This window comes from Pseudophryne corroboree, chromosome 8 (genome assembly GCF_028390025.1).
Source record: "Pseudophryne corroboree isolate aPseCor3 chromosome 8, aPseCor3.hap2, whole genome shotgun sequence".
NCBI lineage: Eukaryota > Metazoa > Chordata > Amphibia > Anura > Myobatrachidae > Pseudophryne > Pseudophryne corroboree.
The window spans coordinates 134,224,591-134,233,931 of NC_086451.1; positions in this window are offsets into that span (position 1 = coordinate 134,224,591).

The window sequence follows — 9,341 nt, forward strand, 5'->3', positions numbered from 1 at the left end:
CGGCAGGTGCCTCACTAAACTGCAGCTAAGAAGCGTGGAGTGTGTCAGAAAGTGACGCTCCTCCGCACCAGAGAGACCCTGCTGAATATGCCGATGTGGGGGGTCAAGCACACAGTGAGCCGGTGCCCGTCTGTCTGTATGACATACCCCTCACACACCCCCATACCTCCCAAATGTCCCGATTTTCGTGGGGCAGTCCCATTTTTTGGGGTCTGTCCCGCTGTCCCACCCGCGGGTCGCAGTGTCCTGCGGTGGGGGGGGGGGGGGGCAGTTGGAAAGCTCCTGTACTCGCTGTTCTGCTTAGCAGAGCAGCGGTGAATAGTGGAGACAGAGGGAGAGGGGGCATCAGGGGGTACGGATTAATGGGGGGGTTCCAGCAGCAGAGCCAGATTAAGGGGGGGGGGGGGGATACGTACCGTTGGCCCCACAGTTTTAGAGGCCCCCCCGGCTGGAGTAGCTCTGTCCCAGCTCAGAAGCTCCCCCCCCCGTCCTGCCAGCAACAGTGGCAGCATTGTGCTACAGTCAGCACACGCTGCTGCATATTGGCAGGTCTGTGGTGTTGCAGGGAGGCAGCAGTCTCCCTGCTTTCTTCTCCCTGTGCGGGTGTGTATGGGGGGAGCGACCACCTCCTCTGGATTTAGCCCTAGCTGAGGGGCCAAAATCCCATAAAAAAAATAAAAACAAAAATCGGAATTTGCATAAGGGGCGTGGCCGCGCGGTTCGCGATTAGGCCACGCCCCCAACCCCCAGCAGGCACAGCAATGAGATAGGGCTCCCCTGTCTCAAGTGCCCTGGGCCCCCCGGACTCATAATCAGCCCCTGGGGGCATGCCAGCAGCTCACAGAGCGCTGGGCATGCCCCCTCACTGACGAAAACGGGGACCCTCCCGTGAAGCCACGCCCCCTTTTCGCCGAGTGTTTCCCTCCTTCTGCCTGGAGAAAGCTCCTGCAGAAAGCTGGGAGGTATGCAGCCCTGTCTGTGACATGCCCAATGTCCATGCTATCTGCTTCTGCTCCTAGTCTCCTGTAGATTTGGCCAGATCTCTGTGACTCATTTGAATAACTCCGCCCACTGTTGTGACTCCGCCCAGCGTTAGCAAATGAATCACAAGGTCACAGAATAGGGCTATTATATAGGAGATCTGTAAGTAATCAAGTCATCTTATTGCAGAGCTTGTGTTATATACTGACTGCTACAACACTATAATGGGATGCCCTCTGCCAATAATTACTGCATACGGAATCACTAACTGATAACTGCATTTATTCTACATTAATCCTCCATCACTGTGTGGGACCACAATTTTCTGAAAAAGAGTCTTACGAATTATTACAAACTAGCAAAGGAGAACTACGTTACACGGATACAAATCTGTTCTCTGGTTACTAAATGGATACAAATTGACTGACTTTCAGCGTTGGGTCTGCAGACCATTTGTCAGCTCAAAGAGAGTGTGATTTTATATGTACTATATATATTTTATATGTTTTTTTGTTATTGTGACTAGTGAACTTTATGTATTGTATTTGTAATAAATTCCTGATTGCTTGATACTTTTCCTGGTTTCTGTGTATATGCAATGTTTTGAGGTTCAGCTCCTCAGAGTTTGAAGCGGCAGTCGGTGATAAGTGTCTGCAGTTGTTTTATTGAGTGTCTCACATCCAGTACACTAGCACCCACTCCTGTTGTTTTTTATCTTTGATCTTCTTTGCAGAGTTCTTTTGATTTCATAGGCATGGTCATCAGTGCACACTTACATGAGCCCTATTCCTCGAACAAAAGAGCCATCTGCAACTCTGGTGAGCATGCTCTCTCTGAAATACACCTGCCTGTGATTGCCGCTTTACAGTTCTGCCTCTTAAGCCACAAGTGGAGATGTGACTGAGCTGTGGATAACGTGTGTACACTCCGCACCAAAGCATGCACAATGCCAAAACATGCAAGATTGGCCCACAACACCAACGTGCATTTAACTCTACATCAGCCCTTTATACCTCTAAATCCCACCTTGCAGCCTACACTACGTCAAGCACAGATTTATAATTATAATAAGATTTTCTATCAAATTTGTATTGTGTTTTTTTTTCCCTGTAAAGTGTAGTGTTGGTTCTCTTCAAATAAAGTAGTGTAGATGTCCGGGTTGTGAATACAGTTACTACATAACACTTTTTGTATTGTGTTCAGCAGACAAAGTGCAGTTCAGCAGTGAGGGTTTTTGGTTGTCACTTCATTTGTATTCCATTATCTGCCATTTACACTAATACCTGTGTCTTTGTGTTTAGTTGCAGTAATCCGAATTTAATTAAAAATCTTGGTAAAAACAAAACACTGTTCGATGTGTTATTTAACTACTGTAACTTCATTTTCAGGCTGTATCAAAATCCAATAGATTAGTAATGAGTTACGAGATGTTTTACAGGAGGACTGCAAGAGTTTGGGGTAGTCTGTGTCCCCTGTCTGTTCTACTTCCTTCCTGTCTACACTGGAAGCTGGCACTGAGTGTCTGCCTGCTTTCCAGGTCATTGGCCTGGAATCGTGACTCTGTAATGAAAACAGGGACAGCATTAACACCCTGTAAAATGTCCAGAACTGGGTTTGGTATGAAAAGTTGACTTTCCGAATATCAACAATGTTCAAATGTCGACATTTAACATGACATCAGAATGCTCCAGCATATTTTAGCCTAACCTTAACCCTAAAAATAACACAAATGTACTGGCAACATTCGTAACGCGTTGACCTAGGTCCATGTCCAACTGGCAGCAAGGTTTTGCCCGCAAACAATTATGCAGACCTTGTGACCAATTTTGGATTACTATGGGTATGTGTGCTTCAGATACCCGCAGTATCAAATTTAAAAGAAGAATGGTTGAGGGGTATTTTGCGGGCAAAATCCCTTGGGAGGGAATTTTATTTTTTAACACCGTGGGTAGCTTGCGGACAGCTGTCGATGCTGTGTGCGGGGAGTAGGTACAGTGTAGTGTGTGTGTGTGTGTGTGGGGAGCGGTTGCAGGGTTAGGGATAATGTAGTTTAGTGTGTGCAGGGTTAGTGGTGTAGGTGGTGTGTGCGGGGAGCAGGATCAGGGTTATTGTAGTGTGTGCAACGAGCGGGTGCAGGGTGAGCGGTGGTGTAGGTAGTGTGTGCGGGAAACAGGTTCAGGGTTATTGTAGTGGGTGCAGCGAGCGGGTGCAGGGTGAGTGGTGATGTAAGTAGTGTGTGCGGGGAGCAGGTAGAGGATTAGGGATAGTGGGGTGCAGAGTTAGGGGTACTACCTGTTCTCTGCCTGGCCAGTCCCTGGAAGCGCACAAAATGGAAAGCTGCTCAATCAGATTGTAATGTCACTCAGGTGCTAAAAGGGAGGGGTAATTCTGTGTAGGAAAAAACTATGTATTCCCTAATGCACACCGAGTGAAAAAATAAGAATTTACTTACCGATAATTCTATTTCTCGTAGTCCGTAGTGGATGCTGGGACTCCGTCAGGACCATGGGGAATAGCGGCTCCGCAGGAGACAGGGCACAAAAGTAAAAGCTTTAGGATCAGGTGGTGTGCACTGGCTCCTCCCCCTATGACCCTCCTCCAAGCCTCAGTTAGGATACTGTGCCCGGACGAGCGTACACAATAAGGAAGGATTTTGAATCCCGGGTAAGACTCATACCAGCCACACCAATCACACTGTACAACCTGTGATCTGAACCCAGTTAACAGCATGATAACAGCGGAGCCTCTGAAAAGATGGCTCACAACAATAATAACCCGATTTTTGTAACAATAACTATGTACAAGTATTGCAGACAATCCGCACTTGGGATGGGCGCCCAGCATCCACTACGGACTACGAGAAATAGAATTATCGGTAAGTAAATTCTTATTTTCTCTGACGTCCTAGTGGATGCTGGGACTCCGTCAGGACCATGGAGATTATACCAAAGCTCCCAAACGGGCGGGAGAGTGCGGATGACTCTGCAGCACCGAATGAGAGAACTCAAGGTCCTCCTCAGCCAGGGTATCAAATTTGTAGAATTTTGCAAACGTGTTTGCTCCTGACCTAGTAGTAGCTCGGCAAAGTTGTAAAGCCGAGACCCCTCGGGCAGCCGCCCAAGATGAGCCCACCTTCCTTGTGAAATGGGCATTTACATATTTTGGCTGTGGCAGGCCTGCCACAGAATGTGCAAGCTGAATTGTACTACACATCCAACTAGCAATCGTCTGCTTAGAAGCAAGAGCACCCAGTTTGTTGGGTGCATACAGGATAACAGCAAGTCAGTTTTCCTGACTCCAGCCGTCCTGGAAACCTATATTTTCAGGGCCCTGACAACATCTAGCAACTTGGAGTCCTCCAAGTCCCTAATAGCCGCAGGTACCACAATAAACTGGTTCAGGTGAAACGCTGACACCACCTTAGGGAGAAACTGGGGACGAGTCCGCAGCTCTGCCCTGTCCGAATGGACAATCAGATATGGGCTTTTGTGAGACAAAGCCACCAATTCTGACACTCGCCTGGCCGAGGCCAGGGCCAACCGCATGGTCACTTTTCATGTGAGATATTTCAAATCCACAGATTTGAGCGGTTTAAAATGTGATTTGAGGAATCCCAGAACTACGTTGAGATCCCACAGTGCCACTGGAGGCACAAAAGGGGGTTGTATATGCAGTACTCCCTTGACAAACTTCTGGACTTCAGGAAGTGAAGCCAATTCTTTCTGGAAGAAAATTGACAGGGCCGAAATTTGAACCTTAATGGACCCCAATTTGAGGCCCATAGACACTCCTGTTTGCAGGAAATGCAGGAATCGACCGAGTTGAAATTTCTTCGTGGGGCCTTCCTGGCCTCACACCACGCAACATATTTTCGCCACATGTGGTGATAATGTTGTGCGGTCACCTCCTTCCTGGCTTTGACCAGGGTAGGAATGACCTCTTCCGGAATGCCTTTTTCCCTTAGGATCCGGCGTTCCACCGCCATGCCGTCAAACGCAGCCGCGGTAAGTCTTGGAACAGACATGGTACTTGCTGAAGCAAGTCCCTTCTTAGCGGCAGAGGCCATGAGTCCTCTGTGAGCATTTCTTGAAGTTCCGGGTACCAAGTCCTTCTTGGCCAATCCGGAGCCACGAGTATAGTTCTTACTCCTCTACGTCTTATAATTCTCAGTACCTTGGGTATGAGAAGCAGAGGAGGGAACACATACACCGACTGGTACACCCACTGTGTTACCAGAACGTCCACAGCTATTGCCTGAGGGTCTCTTGACCTGGCGCAATACCTGTCCAGTTTTTTGTTCAGGCGGGACGCCATCATGTCCACCTTTGGTCTTTCCCAACGGTTCACAATCATGTGGAAGACTTCCCGATGAAGTCCCCACTCTCCCGGGTGGAGGTCGTGCCTGCTGAGGAAGTCTGCTTCCCAGTTGTCCACTCCCGGAATGAACACTGCTGACAGTGCTATCCCATGATTTTCCGCCCAGCGAAGAATCTTTGCAGTTTCTGCCATTTCCCTCCTGCTTCTTGTGCCGCCCTGTCTGTTTACGTGGGCGACTGCCGTGATGTTGTCCCACTGGATCAATACCGGCTGACCTTGAAGCAGAGGTCTTGCTAAGCTTAGAGCATTGTTTTATGTGGAGAGAAGTCTCCAGACTTGATCACACTCCCTGGAAATTTTTTCCCTGTGTGACTGCTCCCCAGCCTCTCCGGCTGGCATCCGTGGTCACCAGGACCCAGTCCTGAATGCCGAATCTGCGGCCCTTTAGTAGATGAGCACTCTGCAGCCACCGCAGAAGAAACACCCTTGTCCTTGGAGACAGGGTTATCCGCTGATGCATCTGAAGATGCGATTCGGACCATTTTTCCAGCAGATCCCACTGAAAAATTTCTTGCGTGAAATCTGCCGAATGGAATCGCTTCGTAAGAAGCCACCATTTTTCCCAGGACCCTTGTGCAATGATGCACTGACACTTTTCCTGGTTTTAGGAGGTTCCTGACTAGCTCGGATAACTCCCTTGCTTTCTTCTCCGGGAGAAACACCCTTTTCTGGACTGTGTCCAGAATCATCCCTAGGAACAGCAAATTGTCGTCGGAAACAGCTGCGGTTTTGGAATATTTAGAATCCACCCATGCTGTCGTAGAACTACTTGAGATAGTGCTACTCCGACCTAGTGACAGTTCTGTACCACGAACCTGAGGTACCCTTGGTGAGAAGGGCAAATTGGGACATGGATGAAGCATCCCTGATGTCCCGGGACACCATATAGTCCCCTTCTTCCTGGTTCGCTATCACTGCTCTGAGTGACTCCATCTTGATTTGAACCTTTGTATGTCAGTGTTCAAATATTTCAGATTTAGAATAGGTCTCACCGAGCCGTCTGGCTTCAGTACCACAATATAGTGTGGAATAATAACCCTTTCCTTGTTGTAGGAGGAGTACTTTGATTATCACCTGCTGGGAATACAGCTTGTGAATTGTTTCCAATACTGCCTCCCTGTCGGAGGGAGACGTTGGTAAAGCAGACTTCAGGAACCTGCGAGGGGGAGACGTCTCGAATTTCCAATCTGTACCCCTGGGATACTACTTGTAGGATCCAGGGGTCCTGTACGGCCCCAGCGTCATGCTGAGGACTTGGCAGAAGCGGTGGAGGGCTTCTGTTCCTGGGAATGGGCTGCCTGCTGCAGTCTTCTTCCCTTTCCTCTATCCCTGGGCAGATATGACTGGCCTTTTGCCCGCTTGCCCTTATGGAGACGAAAGGACTGAGGCTGAAAAGACTGTGTCTTTTTCTGCTGAGATGTGACTTAGGGTAAAAAAGGTGGATTTTCCAGCTGTTGCCGTGGCCACCAGGTCCAATGGACCGACCCCAAATAACTCCTCCCCTTTATACGGCAATACTTCCATGTGCCGTTTGGAATCTGCATCACCTGACCACTGTCGTGTCCATAAACATCTTCTGGCAGATATGGACATCGCACTTACTCTTGATGCCAGAGTGCAAATATCTCTCTGTGCTCTATAGTCAATAAAATACTGTCCCTGTCAAGGGTATCAATATTTTCAGTCAGGGAATCCGACCAAGCCACCCCAGCTCTGCACATCCAGGCTGAGGCGATAGCTGGTCGCAGTATAACACCAGTATGTGTGTATATACTTTTTAGGATATTTTCCAGCCTCCTATCAGCTGGCTCCTTGAGGGCGGCCGTATTTGGAGACGGTAACGCCACTTGTTTTGATAAGCGTGTGAGCGCCTTATCCACCCTAAGGGGTGTTTCCCAACGCGCCCTAACTTCTGGCGGGAAAGGGTATACCGCCAATAATTTTCTATCGGGGGAAACCCACACATCATCACACACTTCATTTAATTTATCTGATTCAGGAAAAACTACATGTAGTTTTTTCACACCCACATAATACCCTTTTTTGTGGTACTTGTAGTATCAGAAATATGTAACACCTCCTTCATTGCCCTTAACATGTAACGTGTGGCCCTAAAGGAAAATACGTTTGTTTCTTCACCGTCGACACTGGAGTCAGTGTCCGTGTCTGTGTCTATGTCGACCGACTGAGGTAAATGGGCGTTTTAAAGCCCCTGACGGTGTTTGAGACGCCTGGACAGGTACTAATTTGTTTGCCGGCCGTCTCATGTCGTCAACCGACCTTGAAGCGTGTTGACATTATCACGTAATTCCTTAAATAAGCCATCCATTCCGGTGTCGACTCCCTAGAGAGTGACATCACCATTACAGGCAATTGCTCCGCCTCCTCACCAACATCGTCCTCATACATGTCGACACACACGTACCGACACACAGCACACACACAGGGAATGCTCTGATAGAGGACAGGACCCCACTAGCCCTTTGGGGAGACAGAGGGAGAGTTTGCCAGCACACACCAAAACGCTATAATTATACAGGGACAACCTTTATATAAGTGTTTTCCCTTATAGCATCTTAATATATAATCATATCGCCAAATAAGTGCCCCCCCTCTCTGTTTTAACCCTGTTTCTGTAGTGCAGTGCAGGGGAGAGCCTGGGAGCTTTCCCACCAGCAGTTCTGTGAGGGAAAATGGCGCTGTGTGCTGAGGAGATAGGCCCCGCCCCCTATTCCGGCGGGCTCTTCTCCCGGTTTTTCTGAGACCTGGCAGGGGTGAAATACATCCATATAGCCTCAGGGACTATATGTGATGTATTCTTTTTAGCCAGAAAAGGTATTAACATTGCTGCCCAGGGCGCCCCCCCCAGCGCCCTGCACCCTCAGTGACCGTTGGTGTGAAGTGTGCTGAGAGCAATGGCGCACAGCTGCAGTGCTGTGCGCTACCTCATGAAGACTGAAAAGCCTTCAGCCGCCGGTTTCTGGACCTCTTCTTACTTCGGCATCTGCAAGGGGGTCGGCGGCGCGGCTCCGGTGACCCATCCAGGCTGTACCTGTGATCGTCCCTCTGGAGCTAGTGTCCAGTAGCCTAAGAAGCAAATCCATCCTGCACGCAGGTGAGTTCACTTCTTCTCCCCTAAGTCCCTCGTTGCAGTGAGCCTGTTGCCAGCAGGACTCACTGAAAATAAGAAAACTATCAAAACTTTTACTCTAAGCAGCTCTTTATGAGAGCCACCTAGATTGCACCCTTCTCGGCCGGGCACAAAAACCTAACTGAGGCTTGGAGGAGGGTCATAGGGGGAGGAGCCAGTGCACACCACCTGATCCTAAAGCTTTTACTTTTGTGCCCTGTCTCCTGCGGAGCCGCTATTCCCCATGGTCCTGACGGAGTCCCAGCATCCACTAGGACGTCAGAGAAATATTACTACATAATAGTCAGATAATACGGAGATCTTAGTTGCGTATATCTGCAGATATAGGGTTAAGCCCCCAGGCCGATCGACAATGCTTCTCCGTCACTGGGGGTCCCTAATACTAGGTATGGGTCCAAGGTGCAGGACCCCACGATGTCGGCACAGGTCGGCCACCCCAGGTCAGCACACAGGTGAGAATTAATAGGGGTTACAGAAGTGCTATGTAAGTGGTGTGATTAAAATAATATATACAAAGTGATAGGGAAAATCATAAGTGTTAATAAAGTGTTAGGGTGTGCCGACCTGAAGCAGCCCAGCAATACCGACACAGGGGCCACCGCACCCCACACCCACCCCATAAATAATTACAAATATGTCTGGGTTACATTCCCAGTGTAAGGCCACATGGTAATGGCTCCTACAGCATCTGAGAGCCAGCTTACCTGGGGATACCCCTGGCTTCCCCTATGGCTCTCTGGAGTCAGCAATCCCTCCTAATGCTGACCCATCCATGCCTCTCTAAATACAATGCACAAAATGGGAAGCTGCTCAATCAGATTGTAATGTCACT